We start from the raw sequence: 20,361 nt of genomic DNA on the forward strand, positions 1-20,361 counted from the left end.
GTCAGACCCTGAGACCATCTTTGGTCTGCATCCAGCTCTTATTGAAGCAAAGCTTTTATGCATTCAATAGTAGTTGCTCAAGGATGGCAGCTCTAATCCGGGGTTTGCATTTTGCCAGGTCTCTGGAATAAACACCTGCTGCTTTGGAAAAATCACAGTGGCATCCCTCAGGGGCTACAAGAGGTCAGACTGCCCTCTCCTGCCTCCTAAGACCCACTTGAGTCACCAGATTAGCACACTGGCTAAAAAAAAACACCAAAAGGTAATAACACAACTTGATTCATGGGCTTGACATGCTCAGCTGAGGACTCTTCCCCCACTTTTTGTTCAGTTAGTCAGTTCCTCTCTTTCACAAGGAACCTTGGATACTGCGTTTCTTTCCTGTGTCCGGGAGCATACTTGCCCTAAATCTGAAATGGAAGGAAAATGTACTGTTGCTAAAAATGACCATATTGTCATTGCAAGCAGGTCATGAGCTCTTTACACCAGCAGCTAAGCAGTCATGCTCAGCTAGCTCCATTTGATGAAATCAGGTTGCATGTATGAGTAACTACTTATTCAGCCTCATACTGAATTCAAAATCTGGTCATTTAAAGTCAGAATCAGAAATCAGAAGACCATAGGCAATCACAAGGCCTAAGTCACATTGTAGGAAAGGACTTTCTGTTCTTAATTATTCAGAGCAGTGGGACCTCAAGACTTGGCATCTCACATTGAGGAGAAGAAAGGGCCTTTTTTTTTGTAGGAAAACAGCACAGCAACCTCCCAGAAACAACATAGCTGGAAAGAATAGAACTGGAGAGATTTCCTTTTAGGGCAAATCTCTCAACCATTCACTGATTTATTATTAACATTTGTACTGCTGCTGTGCTAAAAGGTTCCGGCTGGCTTGGACTCCACTAGGCTAAGTACCATGCCGATGGCTTTATCTGCAACTTGAGGCTGCAGTTCAGCCTGTAGCCCAAAGACCAAGATCAGTGATCACAGCTGAGGGGTGACCTGCTTGTCCTTTAAGCCAGAAAACCATGGCAGAGGACGTGTTCCCAGGTGAGGGCTGTCCTTGCAGGTAGTGTGGTCACTACTGTCTCAACACATTTCATTCTGAAATTGGGACCAAATTTGAGCAAAATAAGTGAAAGTTCCAGCCTCTTCAGACTTTCACATCTGATTCTTCAGACCTGTATGGCTTGCTACCGAACACAGAGGTCCATCACTTCTCATTAGAAACAGGCATTTGCAAAATGGGGGGAAATTTCAACCAGGTTTATGAGATACACCTAAATGTGGCAGCAACTGCTTTTAAAAGGCCTGATAATAACCCACTGCATTTGTGGCACTGGTCTCACACTGGCTTTGCTCACTGTGGGTAATAGAGTTGTAAATTCAACCATTGCAACATGTTCAGTTCAAGGATATCAGAGATCTTTTCCAACTTAACGATTCTGTGGTGCTTTTGGATGTTTGGTGACTCTTGCCCCCATGTGGAACTTGTTCAGTCACATTCCTCAGATGACACATCCCTAGTACGACTGGAGAAAAATTGTGCATCTTCTTCATGGTACCACCTATGACTAACCTGCCTGGTTTGACCATTTTTTACCCCTTAAAAGGCACAGTCTGAGGCAATAACACCCTTCAGCCTTGCACAGAGCCATCTGAGCTGTTCCCCACTGCACTCGTATTTGACTGGGCAGATGGAGATTATTCTTTCAGGCTGGAGAGCGCTGGAAACCATGGCTTACAGCAGCTGGGAACTGCTAAAACAAGCCTTTTACTGTTCATGTACTTGAAAGTAAAGATGTAGAGTCCCAGGAGTTGAGGTGAGGCTGCAGCACCTGGGGGGTGGTTTGCAGAGTGTTGGGGTGCCAAGCTTCAGCCTTACACGTGCTGCAGGGTAGCATGAAACAGTCCTGGAGACACTAATCCTGGATGGCTTCATTCTGTAGTTCTGCCTCTGGGTAACCATAGCCAGTAAGTTTGCTGTAAGGGCAGGATTTTGCAGATAGATACAAATGATTGTATATAATAATGAACATACTTACTGGTAGTTTTAAAAAGAGTTGAAGAAAGCAAATATTAGGTAAATAGCACAACGTTTGGTCATAAAATCTTTGAAATAATAAATTGAGAGCTTTAAGTCCCATTCCCTTTATTGCCACATTTTTTCTGGCTTCTGGCTCCCAGACCATGAAAGATTGGCCACTTCAGAGCTGGCTGTTGCCGAACAGTCTTCAAACAGCATGTAATTAACATTTTACCTGTTCTTCCTGTGAATTATTAGGCTTCACTGCACAAAGAAGCCTAAGAAGAGCTTTTGAAGATAATGCTCCATGGGTTAGCCTACTTGGCCTCTGTTGGCCAAGACACAGCCTTGGAAGGAACGCCTTGTCAAAGAGTCTCCATACCCTGATGCAAAAATATGGCACAACACTACAAAATCCCTTTTTTTATTTTCTTGTCATAGGTACTAGATACCACATTCTGCAAGGACCACAGCATGTGCCCTGATCATCCTCCACCCAAGGTCTGAAACCCAGAACCCCACAGTGGTTCTCTGGGAGCAAATGCAGTGGTCATATCAACAGCAGCAGAGCTGTCATGCTTCCAAGATTTTATTTCAAGGTGGTATGCCGTTCTGGAACACATGGCCAGCCAGGCCACATAGACAGCCACATGACATCAAACATGAAGCAGGCTTTGCAACAAGGAATTCTGAGGCGTGTGCTATCCAAGCTAAATATTCAGCGTAGCTCACTAAAATAGCCACTCTCCATGTTTGATCTTTTCTTTTTCAGCTGCCTTAAACAGAACATTCAACCCAAATAATTGCATATTGTCCTCAGCCTTTTTCACATGGCCTGTTTTCTAAATCCATAGGAGTTTTTCTTTTGCCCACCTTTGGTCTCCATCTAATTTGTCTGCATTTACTATTCCAGATATTGATTATATGCTCCAGAATCACCTTAAAATAGCAGAGTAAGTTTTATAGAGCAAGTCCAGAGAATGAGATGAAAAGGTAAGCAGTCTACCTCAATGCTCACTAGTGCTGCTCAGTAAGCAGAGTGGCAGGGCAGTGCCTCCCCATGCTTCCTGCTCTGGCTCTGCATACGGGAGACTGTTTGGTTTGCACTCCATTATAGCCCCCAGATCCCCATGGGTTTGCTTTGTTCTGCATAAATGCCTGCATCTTGTTTGTAACCCTACATCTGATTTTGCTTTACTAGACACAGAAGCTCTCACCTGATGATCTTAGAGATCTTTTACGGCCTTAATGGTTCTATGATTCTATAAACCAATCAGCTGAAGCTTAATAATGACACTTCCCCAATGGATTTAACTTGGAATTCTCCTGCTCTCCACGGTAACCCCCATCCATCTTAGATTGATTATGCCTTGCATTTCTCTACTAGCTCATGACAAAATTCATCAATCCCTGTTAAGACAACTAATTTATCAAAATGCTTGCTGTTCTAGTCCATGTACTGAGCCCCTCATGGGCAAAACTCTGTTGGAACCAGAAATATGGGGGGAAGAAAACTAACGTGGATTATTTCAGACTCATTCTTTGTAGACTGGTCAAAGGGAAAAAACCAGGTGTTGTTTAGACACGTAGGTCATATTTCTTTCTAGGACAATGAAAAGTTTTCAGACAGGGACAAAATATTTTATATCTGGTGATTTTAAACCTGGATACTCTGGCTACATAAATGTGGATGAACTAGGAACACAGCTTTTTTGCTGGGCCTATTACTGTTCACCAGTCTTCCTCAGTGAGAAATTAATCGGCATGCTTCTTCCTTTACTTCAAATGTGTTTCTAGAATTTTTATGTAATCTCTGAACTGTCACTCATTTTCTCCTTATGTTCTCCTTCCCCTCTTATTTGATCCTAACGGATACATTTTAAGGCTAAGAATTGCTATGTACCCTCTCCTCATGTCAGCACAGACCTGAATTCTTGTGGAGATAAAAAATCAAGCCCTGAGGTAAAGATTTCTAGTGCTGGAGTATCTACAACTGCCACAACTAAGCAGTTACAACTCCCTGCCTTATGGCAAGTAAGTAAATGGTGTCTTGATTTAAATGTCCCACAATCCTACAACAGTATCAGGAGGAGAGCCCAGCCACCTTGTTGGCCCAGCATCCACCACCCAGCATCCGTCTCTTCAGCACCTCCACCTCTGCAAATCTAGTTCTTTCCAGTGTGCTTCTTTGGCTGTACCTCTACATTTGAAACTGAACACAACCTACCAAACACTATTGATTGAAACATTATGTTATCGTATTACTTTCAATAACACTCCAACCCAAAATAGCATGTGCCTTTGATCCTCTCTACCAGATGTTTTCACTGAGCTATCCACAATGGCATCTGATTTCCTGAGTGGCTAAAAACCATTCCCAACTCAAATTACTCTTTCCACATGCATATGCAGTATTTAATATGATGTTGTATCATTGTGTTGGGTAGCTGAGTTTGGTCCATCTGACTAGTAAGTCACACAGTATTTTTATTAAACTAGAAAAACCATTACGTGCAAGATTAATGTCTGATCTTCTTCATTCCCTCTTCCACTAGCTTATGAAGAAAAATATTTTGAAACCATCAGTCAAGACAGATCTATGTGTTATCAAGCCAGATCCTTCTGGTTTTTACCTGGTTACATGATCAGGCCTGACCTTTATCTCTTTGTTTACTGAATAGCTAATTGTGGGAACTTTTGTCAAATCCCTGTTCAGAAGAAAGCATATGCACTATCACTACATCACTTTGTCTCTCTAAGAAGAAAGGTGACACCACACTGGTAGAGCAGTGTGGAAACTTCCCATTTCTTCCTAGGCATCAAATTCTGGTTCATGTCCTCTAGGATACAAAAAAAAAAAAAAAAAAAGGTGCTTGGAAAGATAAAACAATACAGGACTATTAAGTTGTCATACATAATAACTATTCAGAACATAAATGCAAATTTTTTAGGTAGTCTGAAGCAAAAGGTCAAATGGTCCATCAGAGCTTTTATGCGAGGGTGCCTCAACTCACTGAAAATCTCTCACTGTAGATTCCCTGGAAAGCTCCTTGGTAGCTTCTGAACTCTGGTCCAATGAGAAAAGAATTTGAGCACATAAAAGTGGGATCTAGACACTCCAGTCACAAAACACATTTCTTCACATCCTTGTTGAGCTTCCACCTACCCTGATGAGCCCAGAGTGGGAGTAAGAGCTGGCCAGAGAACTGCTGCTCTGCTGTTCTCTGCAAGATCATGTGGACAGCATTGCTGGCACAAGGATGAGGGTCAGGCTGAGTGGTAACAATGAGTAGATGGTGGAGACTCATGAGGGCATAAAGATGGCCTGCAGTTCCACAAATCATATAATCTGTTATATATTTTCACTACTCAGAGTGGACTGATAGGATAAAAATCTTCCTGTTAGCCTGGGTTCCAATGGAAATGAAGATGATGTAATTTCTCTTTCTCTCTCTGTCAGCTCTTCCTGAAGTTTTCTGGATGAATTTTTGGCTTGTTTTCATGCAATCTGACAGGACCTCACAGTCCTCAAAAAAGTAATGTTTTTAAAAGTTGCATGAAAATCAGCATCTAGAGAGCGAAGAGATCCAAATCTTCACCAGAGGAAAGGTTTCAAATTAAGCCTTCTTCCTCTGGCCTGTTTGGCTATTTGGCCATGTCTCCAGCCAGACACAAAGTGTCTTGCCTCTTGCCCAGTCAGCAATTAGGTGAAAGAGCAGGGAGCTGTAGATAGGTTTAAAGAACGTGGTGTGAAAAAGCAAAAATTGACAAGAGTTACAAGGAGCATTATTTCCGCAGACACAGAGGAGCAGCCCAGTTCAGTTAGCACAGAGGCAGCTGCTCCCAGCTCCCCTGGGCTTCCATGTACAGCAGCAGCTAGGAGTATCTGAGGCAAAATACCTCCAGTGGAGCCCTAAAGCAACCTCACTGCCTTCTCCTAGTGTGAGCCCTGCCTTTTCCATCCATTCCTGGAGCACTAGTAACGCAATGAGCACCATGTGAACCAGCACTAAGCTTTTAGCCACATGGGCAAAGTTGGGGTTTGCCATGCTGTGTTTGAAGGATTGGAAGCAGATATTCCTTGCAAGGGAGAAACACGAAGGGATGACATGGTGCAGAAGGGCCAGGCTTTCCACTGCGACAGCCCACGGTGACAGGGAGGTGATGGAGTGATTGCTGCCAATGAACTCAGCATCTATCCCAACATATCCCTACGTGGCAGAAGGCAGCAAGCCTGTATTTACACAGCTGTGGCTTGGTCCAAGCAGGTGATAGGACCAGAGGTGTTTTACCATCTTAGGTAAAACCATTTGCCATCCTCAGCAGATCCTCTGCCTCCCTCACCAGGGTAAAGAGTCAGGTTCTGGGATTCTCCCAGTGGACAGCAGCTGCTGATTCCCTTCTAGCTGGATCCCAAGAGCAGCCTTTAATTTTTAAGTCCTTAAGCCTGTTTTCCGAAGTGGATCCACCTTGCAAGGCAATTTCACTGAGACCAGAGAGAGAGAAAGTTCTGAGTGGCTTAGTAGGTTCTCAACACTTAGTAAGGCTGGGAGAAGGTCTGGGCTCCTGTACGACCTCCAAGAACTGGCTCTGCATTTTATCCAAACAATGTGGATTATTAAATAAAAAAAGTATGTTGGACATGTTCAAACCAGTTTGTCAGATGCAAAACATTGTGCAAACAGATGTAGAAATAAGGTCATTTTGCAGTCTTGATTTCTCCCAACACAGTGAATAAAACCAGCCAACCAGTATAATCTGAAAAGCCTCGGACATTTTATAGTCTTCCTTGCCCTTCAGGGATAGAAAAAAAGAAGGGAGGGAGAGGAAGAAAAAAGCTTTTCTGCATCTGTTTAAGGAAAACACTAGACAGTGCTCAATTTCACTTTTGTGGGAGAATTACAGCCAAAGGTTTGATACATGGTTTTACAGCACAGAAAGATATTCTGGGGCATTTTATGGCCACTAAAAATGTTGTGTTCTGGTGTGGATAAACACTCCATTATCTGAGAAGCTGAATCATTATCCCTCAGCGGTAGTGTCATGACAAATTTTTAATTGGGAACTTGTGGTGATAACAACTAAGAGTGCATCATCTTTTCCAGGAAGCTCATCTAATGCAGAGATCCATTTGATCTGATTTCTCTATCGACTTGTGCTGCATGCCAAAATAACAAGTCATGCCTTCATGTCACCACTAGAAATGAGCTTAGCCAGAGTCCATCTCCAGACAGAAAACATACCCAGAGTCTGGAGGGATTTGAAATCACTAAATCATAGATCGGGAAGTAGCATCCAACAGAGATCAGAAGAATTTGGTAGAATGGGAACAGAGGTTGGGGAAAAATAAACAACAAGAAATTGCAATAGAATTCTGGAGATCAGTGAAAGCACTTTAAATGCAGTTTTGTTATGATACTTTCAGTAATTAAAGGCTAGTGAATTTGACAAGAAGAATTTATGCTAACATGCTGAAAAGATGAAGAATGAGTGTGCTATTCCCAGAGATACAGACAAGATATTTTGGGGCCATTCTGTTAGCCCCCTGAGAACTGCTGCTGCTGCTGCCCCACAAAACTGGCTCCCAGCCAGTGGCAGAGAAGCGGGGGGCTCCGTCTCACTATTACAGCTTAGCCACTTTATCTTTCACCTAAGTGAAGCTGTAAATTCTACCTTAAGAAAGTATCTCAATCATTTGTAGGGAAAAGCCCTGACGATTTTTGGACAGTTTGTTCACCTGTAAGAATATCTTGTAGTATTTTACTGACAGCACTCTCCAGAAGCCTTTTTTGGCATGTCTAACTCCAAGGACTGGAGCAGATGGCAGTGACACTGCGACTTACTTGGCTATCACATTGCCACACATTGCATCCGTGGCTTGGATGATGTGTGCAATAGACCTCTTTTCCCCAAGATATTTACTTCAAGGCCACATTCTCCTGATTCTCCTGAAGCCAGGCAGAGGGTCCCCATGTCCCACTGTGTTGCTGCCTGTTCCGAGCTTCCCTTCCCCCTCCCCAAGACAAGCCAAGGAAGGGACCCCGACACCACTGCTCTGGTGTCTCTGTCGCATGTTTGCCACTAGAGGACACCGAATCAACATGAGACCTTGCTGAGGGCTGGAGTGGGGGGTACTACTGGGAGTGGGGTGGGGGGGCTCTGTGGGCACACACCGCTGCCTTCTCCCGCTTATGAAAACTCTGGGAAAGCTGGAAACTAGATGGGGGTGGATCTCAGATACACCAGTGGTGGTTTGCCACTCGAGGGTATGACTTTCTTGGATGATTTCCATCCCTTTGGGATTCTTTCATTTTATATTTGGGGTGCATTTTTTATACCGCTGGGGAGGAAAACTGGGAAATCAATGTTATTTTGCATTGTGCAAAGCTCGATGTGTTTGTTTATGATGGGCTCTTTACTAGGGAGCCCATTCAAAAGGAATTGTGAAAGAAACCAAACAGGAAAGGGTGGAACAATAATCTCGATAAGAAGCATCACAGGCAATGCTCAAACACAATAGTCAGATTTACAGCCTGGAAGATGTGAGGGCTCTGCCCCAACCCCAGTGAAACTGTTGTTTTTCCAGGGCTGTAGATCCGGAGATCAAAGGGTAAAGATCAAGCCTGCAGAAGAAGCAGGAGAGAGGGGGCTGGAAAAGTTCTTTTAGTCTCCTGAGGCTGACAGATGCATGAAGCTCTGACTTGGTTTCCAGGAGAACAGTCTCATCTACTTGCATAAGTAATTCTTCACTATGAAGAAGCTCTTTACTGGTAGGCAAAAACCCATAACAGTGCATGCCTTCTCCCAGGAGGGACTTGTTACCTCACCACAGCTGTGGTCTGTGATGGGTATCACTCTTCACGAATGAGGAGGATCCAGGGAAATTCTTAGGGGTGGCTGTCTGGAAGGGGCTGCACCAAATGCCAGCACACTAACAAAGTGTATCCAGCACAGAGCTGGTTCCTGGTATAGGCAGAACAGGCAGCAGACTTCTTGAGGAGAGCAGAATGGCCCTGAGCTCCTTTGTCCTTGGTCTCTCTCAGATAGTGTAGTTGCTGATGCCAAGTGAAGATAACTCAGGCAGGTGAGTTAACAGCTCTCTCAAGGAGCCATGGCTCTGTCACAGGAGACATTCTTTCTTCCCCCTACTGCACTTCTCACAGACTCCCATGCAAGGAGGATCTCTGCCTTTCCAAGGTCCTCTTCATGAATTCACCAACCTGCTACACCTTTCCCAGTAGTTCTCCCTTCCCAGTGTGGACAACTTAGTTCTGCAAGGGATGGGCACCATCAAGGGTGGCCTGAAGCCTGCTCCATGCAAAGCCTTGGCAAGGCACCTGAGGAGAAGCCTGCTAAAACCCATCACCATGGAAATGACACCAAGACACCACCACCACCACCTCTGGGAGACAAGAATAAATAGTTTCTCCATGAAAAGCATGGCACAGACCCTGTGCCAGTGGAAAGGGACAAGTATGTTTGTGTGTACGAGGGAACAGCCACTGGACCAGGGTGCAGCTACACTGGCAGTGCTGCCAGTGGGAGAGAGGACTGGCACCTGTCACATTCCAGCACGGAAACCCATGCTAAGCTTGTGGGAGTATTCATAGCACTGTGGTGGGTACACAGTGTCTCAGAGCTGATTTTGGAAATACGAGGTCCCTTATGACACTACTCTTCCTTCTTCTTCTTTGCACTAATACTTTAGGGCAGAGTCAATTCCTGTTCATCACCATTAAACACAGTACAGCAGTCTTTGCACCAAATATTGCTACTGGCAAACATCTTCAACTGCTAAAACCTGCAGTAGGGAATGGAAGGGCAATAGGAGCATGCAAATAGTACTGTCCTTCCCAGGCTGTTCTTCTCAGAAGTTACTCGTAGCATCTCTCATGATGGGTGAGAGTTGAGGCACAATGAGAACAGAAGAATGGAAAGAGAAAATAATTTAATTTTTTTTAATTGGTGACAGATATTAACCTTTATTGAGTTACTGTATTTTTCATGCCACTAGACAACATGCTGTTACCCCAAAGCTGCAGGAGACATTCCACCAAATTTCCTATTCTCAGCAGGTAGAACAAGCTCATGGAAGGGGAACAGGTCCAATTCAGAGAAGGGTTGCAAACCACTGTCTCAGGAAGAATCCCAGCCAAGTTACTACAGGATGTTTGATGGGAGAAGGAAGAAAAGAGGTTGACTTCACCAGTTACCCCCTAAGCCTTTGGCTTCTTTTTTCAATTGTTCTATGTAGCAAATTTGGTCTCTTTCTGAAACATCAAAGCAAACCATTCATACAGTTATAAGACATTCTTCCCTGTTCTGTTCATCCATACTGTTGCCAAGCTTATCCCCAATCCATAGGCAGCCCCTAATAAGCTAAATTTGCATTTGTAGGGCACAACCTATTTGATGACAGAAAATAAAAATCCTGCTGTTTTAATATCCAGATGGGTTTTAAGACAAGCAAGAGGGATTTATTTTTTCAAACAGAGACACAGAGGGAAAACTTCAAAATTATAAGTATCTGGAAAACTTGGCCATGTCAAAATCCTCACAGCCACCAAGAGGCAAGAGTACAGCTCTAAATCACAGCATGAGACAGGAGGGGCTGCACATCCTTGTCATGTACAGCCAAAATCAAGAGCCTGAAAGGAATCTAGATAAATTCCATATTGACATAACTCATACTTTCTTTCACCTCTCTGGCCCCATCCCCCAGGATTATATCAAGACAGGCTGTCATTCTGTCATCCAAACTCTGAATTACTCAATTCTATGTGGGTGCAACCCCTGCCTCACCTACCCCTCACCTCTGCTCTCTGGCCGTGACCTCCATGGGAGCTCAAGGTGGAGCCTCTCACATACCTCCAGTCTCACTCCAGAGACTCTAATGACAACATCCAATGCTTGTTTAACTTCTGAGATTGCCAGAAAGAGCTATATTTAGGGGAAAATCTGAAAAGTTGCCCCTTTGACTTGTGCTCTATGGAAGTTCCTGGCTCCTGTGAGTCTCCCTCTACCAAAGCTAACTATTAAGGTCTTGTTATTGCAGCCCATTTCAGTAACAGCAGTTGCCCAGCAAGCATTACACTCAAACTGCAAAAACCCTCTGGAATTCACATTAACATATAAAGGACATTTTGTTTTATCAAAACACTTTCACTTCTTAATTCTCTTCTGTTACTCACATACATGAAATGGGGATACTTAGCAGCCAAAAATAAGTTTCACAACTTCTAAAAGGTAACAATTGTATCAAGTGCACCAAATGTCTTCCTAGCAGCATATGTGTACATATTTTTTAGTATTCGTTTCTGGCTTATTAAAAAAAAAAAAAAATTGAAATTAGGACACCTGTGGTATTCACCCTCAACCTAATTTCAGTTACTGCAAGCACATAATAGAAGAGCAAATACAGGCAATTTCATATCGCTCTACCATTTGCCATCATATTCTATCTCTTGTTTAAAAGAGTACTAGCTGTAATAGGCTACTTTGATGGAAAAAAAGTTAATTTTATGTTCTGATTTCATTTTTTGTTGTAGAACATAGAGATGTACAAGATTTCAAAGACTCAAAAATTGAACAGTTTTACAACGCTGCAGCACAACTGCAATCTCCATTACATGCATATTCAGAAGCAACAAGCAGAAGATTTTGAGAGATATTCAGAAGTATACAGTTGTGGGATGAGCTTTTGTAATCAAAAACATCAACTTGAAATTTTGAGTATTATTCATTCACTTGTCTCAGTATTCATGTTAATGAAAAGAGCCATGAAAATTCCTGTCCCAGCTGATTTATAATAAAGCTTTCAGACAGGAACATCAGGCATATGGTATATGTTAAAGATAGTACTAAAGTCTCAATTTTTTTAAAATTAATTTCTGCTGAAGTATGTTGTGAAGAATAGACTTCAGCTGTGGTGCTGGTTGCAAATAAGTAATCCAACCTGTTAGTTACAAACTCCTTGCAGTGGACCAGCTTTCTAACTGGGTTGCACCATCTGGAAACACCAGTGGGCTGGAGCATAACAGGCGCTTGCTGGTGTTGCTTGTCATAGCTCCAAAAACAAAGAACCAGAGAGCAACTTGGAAGAGCTCAGGTTTAGGTGTTTAGTACCTCCTCAAACATTTAAATTTACAAAATAAGCATATTGCTGTTGTTGTTGTTGTTGTTGTTATTTTTTACTACTACTACTACTACTACTACTACTACTACTACTACTACTATGAGGGGAACTCACATGTGGAAAGTAAAGCTGTGTGCCATTCTACCGTGAATTCAGCCGCCAGGTTTTTTCTCACTGTTCTCAAATCATTTTGCAATTTTTTTCTAACAGATCAATAACTCAAAGGTTACAGCCCTTCTGATGCCCAAGGTAGTCACTTTCATCTGGAGTCAGGCTTAGTCCTAGTGGTACCTGTTCAGGGGGTCCACAAATATATATTAACTTAAGCTGAGTTTGGGATAGTTTCAAGAGTGCAAGCTGGGTGTCCAACTTACTGTGGAAGAGCAGAGTATGCCTGGTCTGACATCTATAAACATCTGAGCAGATTGCACACTTTCTTACCTTGTGCTAAGCAATGAAATGCAATGTAATATGGTACAGGCTGTGTACATCCAAAATCCTGCTTTTACAGTCTCTGCCACACGTCTTTTTCTTTTGTGAAGTAGGAGTGGAGGCAGAAAGCAGGGCCTCCTGGTGCTGATCTTATCCACACAATGTCCAGCAGGAGACAAGCCCCAGCTCCAGTGCTGTTGTGAGATCAACAGCTGCTGTCTAGGGATGCCCTGGACCAAAGAGAGCTGCTCTGGCTGCAGGAGAGCAGCAGCAGCAAGGATCTGAGCTGGGGAAGGAGAGGACAGTGGTTTGTTAGCTAACAAAATAACAACAAGTGGGCACAGAGGACAGGCTGGCAGCCCATGCTGGGACTGCTCAGTGTATGGTTTGAAACAAAGGTCTCTGCAGAAAAAAACATCTAGAAGTAGATGAGTCTGGCTTGGAAATTATCCCAGGTATATCCAAGCCCAACACTGTGCCTCACTAGCCTCACTGGTTTTTTAAGTCTCTTCATGTTGAATGTAAAATTTGATTGATTTTTCAAACCTGTGCATATATTTTCTCATTTAACAGCTATTTTTTTTTCGTTTTTGTGGCATGGCTGTTTAAGAGGGCATGTTAAATAAGTGCAGTTTTAAGGGACTCTACCTGTAACTTTTCTACTTTCAGGTATCTCCTGTTCTCCAGCTGTTGTGAAATGCTAGTTTTTTACCATAAAAATGTTCTTTATCTTTATGTCAGTTTTTGTGGCGTGAGTAGGACCTCCATTCTGACATTGGCAAATGACAGCACAGCTGCCAGACATGACTACACTGAAGCATCTCTTCAGGATTTATTGCAGCCCCAATGGGGTTGTGGGCTTGAAAGGGATTAAGCCCTCTGCAACAAACAAAAATAATAATTCAGAGGCAAGTGAAAACACAGCTTTTCCAACTATAGACGGTCTATATTTTCCCCAAAGCAGCAAAACTAAGTTTTATAAGAAGCAGTAGGTGGGGTCAGCTGCAGATGCACATTGGGAGATTACAGGGTGTAGGTATGCAGCACCTCTCCAAACAAAACTGTTTCAAAGTACATCTGCAGTGAGATGGGCAATCTATCAAAAAATACCTGGGCCTTAAGCCTAAAAAGACAAGATGGGCAGTGAAATCTCTAAGGCCTTTTAAACTATTTTGAAAAATTACAGATTAAGCAGAGGAAAGCATTTTAAGCAGGATTTTAAATGATTTAGTAAAGCAGCATAAACCTTCTGGATATAACCATCATCAAAACAGAGAGGTTGGCATGTAACTTTAAAGGTGATGAGGGAGGGAATTACTGTGGAGTTTTTTACCAGAAAAAAAAAAAAAACCTCCTACTTAATGTCAAAAAAATTAATGGCAAATATGACAAACTTCTACTGCACTGGTAAAGCTCCCATTAAGAAAGAAAGGAAATAGAAATGGAGTTCTCAGCTCCTGCTTCACATGGTCTCTGCTAAACAGCAGCAAGACATGACTGCCCTCTGCATCTGTCTGCCTCTGCAGCACTTTTCTGCTGCTCTTTGCTGGAAGTGGCCACCTCACAGTTCACAAGCTGGTCACAACCTGCTACATAACCATCTAGAGGGAAGGAGACAGGTGTTTAATATTTTCTGTGTTTTATTGTCACAAGCTAAGCATCTGGGAGACCATCCAAAGATGACTTTTGTATCTCATCATCTTAAAGGCATACCTCCTTTTTCTTTTTAACCCGATTCCCATGCCATCTAGCTTGCACTGTTCGGTTTTGTTTCTCCACTCCTGGAAAGGGCTCAGCATCCACACAAGCTCTCAGATGTCTCATCCCTCCCTCTTGGCAAACAACCAAGAACGTGCCACATTTAATCTCCCCATTTCAAACCACCACAACAGGAACCCTGATACTACTTCCTTGGGTCAAATGAATAATTTAGGAAAGCAGCATGTCTGGCCATCTAAGAAAAATGCCACACAAATTCCATGCCTTCTTAAAAGGTATATGGAAGTTTTCCATGGGCCACATGCCATCATTTCACCTCTTCTTGTTGCTACGCCAACAGGGTGGTTATGATTTTGAATACTTAAAGCACAGAGGAGCTGGCAGAAATCCTTGTTCTCTGAAGACAACTCTCCCCTTGCACATGTTCACAAGCTAATAGCTCTTCCAGAAGCACCATGATGAATCTGAGGAAGCCAGAAACACATTCAGTGGCACTGGTTACATGCAGTTTTGGAAAGAGGAGACATTCGGTTCCTCTGCCTTCAGATGCTCAGTGGGAGAGTCAGGGGGAGTATTTGACACCCTCACTGAGTCAGCTCTGTTTTGGTGAAAGCCTTGGAGTCTTCATCTGCTTTGTCACATTTATGACACCACATTGGTCTAATTATAGAATCCCCTTCAGCAATGACCAGATACTTTCCAATGGCCCTGTACAATGTTTCACCTGGCCAAGCTCATGGCAAGGGAGCTCCTCACAGCCAAAAGCTCTGGGTTTATCAAGAGCTTTATAATAATTTACAAAATAGCATCACTCTTGAAACCCCTACCTAGGAGCCTGGAGTACCACTGGCTTCCCTCACACCTGCACTTTTTCAGAGCCAGTTCTCAGAAAGGTGACATATTCTGCTCAAGACTTTGCATCCTCCTCTGAAATTCACTTCTTACCTGTGATTTCTGCATCCTCTTCTTCCTTTCCAACACCTATTAGTGAACAATATTTGCATCATTGCTTTGTGTGCCATGAACTAAAATTTTATGCTGGTCTCATAGTCTAAAACATTTTTTGAGCCCTAAATTGTCCACTAGATTTGCTACATTTCTTCAGCCATCTTTTACATCAAGGTTTTTTACAAAGATAATCCATTATACAATAGTCGAGGAAATAATTTCAACCCTGGGTCACCAGGGCTCCCTTACCTGAAAACAGCACACATCACAACAGCATCACAAACTTGCACAGCCTTGGCTCAAACACGACTGTCACTGGAAATGGCCTCTTTGTCAATGCTCCAGCAGTTATACGTGACAGAATGAAAGGCACATAATTCAGGACTCAGCGGATATTCTCAGTCAGTCGAATAAATTATTCTGGGATACCCATCCCAAAACATTTAATTTGCTAGAGCTGCACATTCCTCTTATCAGCATATACTCTCCTGATAGCAAGCTTCAAGTCCATGTCACTGAGGCTACCATAACACAGCTGACCTTTCCCTGGTCAAGAAACACTGTCATTTCTTTGAGACATCTTCCATCCTAGGTACGAACTCTTCAGGCACTTTTTCACTGGGTTCTGCAAAATCCAGCTGATTGACCAGCTCTCACCCATACCATTGGATCACTGCATGCAAAAGGCATTTGTCTGTTTTTCATGAAAGAAAATTAACAAGTCATTGTCCACACACAGTTTTAATGGCTATCAGGGATCACTATTCTAAGCAGCACTAATTTCGCTCACAACAACTTCAGCTTCCCATATGTAACACAACACAAAGTTCTAATTTTTTAATCACTACATACTTTTGCCGTAATTCTTTTAAATCTGAGGTCTTGCCACATTCTGGTGACAGCCCTGTCTAGCTGTGTCAAAGCCTTTGGAAGGACTTCTCTCCCTAAATTATAAAACAGACCAGTTCTGACTCAATATCAAACATCACCTTCAAGATTTCATGAAGAGCTGAAGTCACACAAAACACGATGAGATTTGCTTGTTGGTTTGGCTTTTTTACCAGAAAGAACCTGGGAGTAATGAAGCCTGGCAAGCCACTGATGAACAGTCAGAACGTACTCTAGTTATTATGTAGTATAATTACAGAAATTATTAATTGCCTGCCATTCTGCCATGCCAGAGAATTTCCTTTTCCTGACAGTCTCTTCCCCTTGGAGCTTATTAATGACTTCTGACAATGAACCTCTCCTGTTTTATCCTTGCTATATGAGATTCCCTTCATATCAAAAATTTTTAATAAATCATATAATTGCTTTGGACAAAGGCTTCAGAACATATAAAAACTTTCAAAAAACATGCTTCAATTTATAAATCCACAGAGACCAAAATTACAGTTATAAAACCCCTGCTGGTCCTGACCCACAGGCATCTTCTTTCTCTCCTCAGCACAATGGGGAAACCTCTGTCTTACTTTGTGTGGGTGTATCTCTGCATTCCATGGGCACCAAGTTCTACACTCTGCAGGAAAACAAGGCAAGCAGAGCAAGGGGGTCTCTCAGTCCCAGTGTTATGCTCCCTGCAGGACTCATGCCTCTCACGCAGGCAGGATCAGGGCCCCCTCCACGTCAGCAGACAGGTCTGTAGAATGCTGCCCCTCTGCACCTCCCACACCAGGTCCTCTACTCTCAGGTAGATAGATCTGGGTAGTTGGAAAGATGGAGAAATGTCTACAGACACTGGCAAAAGTGTCTTCACCCCAAGAAGCTGCACCTAGAGTACACACGCATTTTACTCACACTCATGAGATTGACTTCTGAGATGAAGCCAATAATGAAGGTAAAAAACCCAACATTTTAAAATAAACCAGTGCAGTCAACACAAGTAAACATACAATTTCCAAGCATGACTTAAAAAAAAAACTCTGTCATGTGATGAAGACATGCTAGAATGTGGCTTTTTCCTATTTTCACCCACTCGTACTCAAAAGTTTTGGCTTAACTAACAGTAATAATAGCAGTAATGAGCATTACTTCCCTACCACCAAGCTTGCTATGCTTACCTAAACAAAAACAGACATGTTTTAAAATAAAACTCTGTCACTGTATTAAACAAATGAGCACTTAAAATGAAATTTTTGGCAAGTGTCAGTGAGAAGTTTTCCCATCCTGGTGGATGTATCACCCTCCAACAGAAAAAATGAGCGCTTGCTTGAAAAACATACTGAAAGCAAACAAAGAAACAAGCAAGCAAACAAACAAACAAAAATCCAACCAACCAGAAAAAAGCAAGGTATGTACTTAGAAACGGAGTCATGAAAGAAAAACACATATATTTTGTAGCCTATTAACAGTTCTACCCAGGATATTGTCTGACATAAATGCAAAGGGCAGCTTTAATGCCAGTAGCTGTTTCAGGAGGAAGCATCCTCCATCCAGCCACTGCTTCAGTCAACCCTCACTGTCCGTCGTGGGCACGTTTTGAACATCTCTGATTTACCTGACACACTACTGATGGGAGGAAATTATGCACTCAGCCCTTTCCACATACAACTTCTCATTTATGAATTAAAGAGCTTATTTTAGAGAGAGTGGGTTTTCATTTTCAGTGGGTTTTCATTTTCAGTATTTTGATGGAAGAGAGAATTCAGAAGATTTCTTACAGAGCCATATGATGGGCCTTCCCATGCCCCCAGCTGGCTCCCTTTACCAGGGTATCAGGCCCTGGACCACACAGACTCACTTCAGTGTCTGAATTCCAGAGATGAAAATATTTCTTCTGTTGTTAAAATATACTGAAGTGGACAAATGCAGTCTGTATCACCATAGCAATCACAACTTTAAAAACATCAAGACACTTTACACAATGGAGTTTTCTTTTTTCCATGGCACATTTTTACTGATTTTTTTAAGATTTGATGGCACTGATACTGTCCAAAACTTGCCAACTTAGAGTCGGGTATTCTTTATGCAAGTTGGTTTTTCCTACTGTAGTGTAAGCAAGAGCTGCATTTGTCACTGTGAGCATATTTACAGCCTTTTTGAAGCAAGGAAGGGCTCTTCAGTGCTGCCCAGTCAAAGCAGATAAATTAGTGCCTGCCAAGTCAGGTTCAAGGAGTCCAGAGGCAGCACATTATTCCCAGCCACGTGGCAGAGAGAAGCTTTTATCTAGTTTTTGTTTAAAGTGTAAGAGACTGCTTGGCTTTAACCAGCCTACTTAGCTGAGCCGTGTAGTTCCTTTATGTAAAGTCAAAAGGCTTTGAATCGTATCAGACACTTTGGCAGACGCTTCAGCTCCTTTGCTCCATAACAGCCGTCTTTTCTTCAGTACACAATAGTAGTTCTCCCTCAAACTTGATTTATTTAACAGATACATAAAAGACACATCTCTCACTTCAACCACCCTCTTTCTTTAGGCTCAAGAAACCTTGAAAAAGTGCCCCTACTTGTCACAAGCAACCATCCCTAGATGAAGTTTTATTTGCCATCAGAGGGACAGACTGTCCCCATGCCTTTCATGGGGACCAGCCTCACTGCAGCACAGCAGAGCTGTTGCTGGTGAACCCAGGGACCACGGTATCTCCAGTCCCTCCAGCTAAATCCTGCAGGAACCATGATGCAGATTCCCATGGCCTTCCTTGGTTGTCATACCAGCACTGTGTTTGCAGAAAAAGTCCAAGTAAGTAAAGGCAAACTTGCCTAATGAACATGTTTATCATGTTTTCAAGTCCCTTTTTAATTCCTGTAATGAAGCAGCAGCCAACTCTGCCGTGGGTGGAAGCAGAGGATTTGGACATCTTTTTCCCAGCTGCACAGCAAATTGCTCTGCAACACCAACAAAAAGCAGTACCTATGGGGGGGAAAAAATTAACTAATTCCCTCTCTGATGAGAATGTCATCATTCATGATTAATACTAATTTTAGCCAGTTCCTAAACATTGCAATTTGTTTCAGTTCTGTTTTCCCTGAACACTAATGGTGGGATGGGGGGGGAGAAGGGGAAGTTGGAGACTGCTCTTGATTTTCCTTTTGGGGTCTTGCTCTCCATGTGAGAAAAGTGGATAAAAAAAAATACCAGGGGTCTTGGGCAGAGTTGAAGGGTAGGGTGATGTGCTCAGCAGCTTCCTGTGTGGAGTATGTGCCCCCCAGGGTACCCCACGTTCTGGCAGTCCCTGCGATGGCAGACCTGTCTCAACCAGGGAGGCAGCTCACAGGAACACAGCATCTGTTTTCAGTTAGGTCCCTGAAATGCATAAGCTGCAATTTGGCATCTCACTGCAGGCTTTAAAAGAATCCTGGGATAACAAGAGGAGAGGGGAGGGGTGTGATGAAAAGCAGCATTGTGTTTATTAAAATATATCACTAGCACTCAGACATGCTTCCAGTCATCTGGGTTGTTGTTGCTTTTCTTCATTTCCATGTTGGATTTTTGTGTCAGTGCACAAGCTGAAGGAATAGGTTAGGTCTTTGGAAGCAAGAGGCTGACTCCTAAAAAGCACACTGGGATCTGGGAGGCTCCTAACTGCCCAACCCTACTGCTGGCTGATGGAGCTCCCTCCCTGGTTTTACCAGAGTATGCCTCATCTTTGAGGCAAAGGCCATCCACTGCAACCTACTAAGGAAAAGCTTGATAAGGAAAACTTAAGGGTGAATATTATCTTGGTAAAATGGCACCACATATTAGCACTCTGACAGTGCAGACAGATGTGCCTGGGAAGGCTGGTCCCTGAGCTGAGCAGGTAAGCACTGCACTGGCATCACACCGTGCCTCGGCACAGCCCCATCGGCAGCATGGCTACACGTGACCAGCCACAGACAATTCACATGGGGATGAGAAATGCGGGAGGTCCAACCACTGTCAACCACTTTTTTCAGTGCTAGTAACAGCCAGGGTGATCTTTTTGTAAGAGTTATTGCCTTGCAAGGTCGAGTCCACATGTGGCTCTGGGTAGCAGCTGTAGGAGAACCCACATGGTTCTGGGCACTGTCTCAGGGTGCTCAGCCCCATCAGAGGGGTGCCCATGGATTCAGTGCAGGCATTTAGGGTACAGGAGGTACAGAGCCCAAAGGCTGGCCTAGGGAAATTATCTAAACCTGAAGCTTTTTA

At 43.1% G+C, this 20,361-nt stretch overlaps 2 long non-coding RNA genes across 2 annotated transcripts in view; one reads left to right on the forward strand and one right to left on the reverse strand.

The window, feature by feature from the left end:
• LOC121659633 overlaps nucleotides 1–20,361 on the reverse strand; it is a 45,764-nt gene that overhangs the window by 16,663 nt on the left and 8,740 nt on the right. The gene's annotated exons all lie outside the window — the stretch shown is intronic.
• Nucleotides 124–12,269, forward strand: LOC121659632. Its single transcript, XR_006014403.1, has 3 exons — nucleotides 124–262; nucleotides 2,937–3,016; nucleotides 11,572–12,269. It is a non-coding gene; the product is annotated as an uncharacterized LOC121659632 (long non-coding RNA).

The sequence above is a fragment of the Corvus kubaryi genome, unplaced genomic scaffold (genome assembly GCF_017639235.1).
Source record: "Corvus kubaryi isolate FWS band 111438036 unplaced genomic scaffold, C.kubaryi_AGA036_p1.0 137, whole genome shotgun sequence".
In the NCBI taxonomy this organism is placed as follows: domain Eukaryota; kingdom Metazoa; phylum Chordata; class Aves; order Passeriformes; family Corvidae; genus Corvus; species Corvus kubaryi.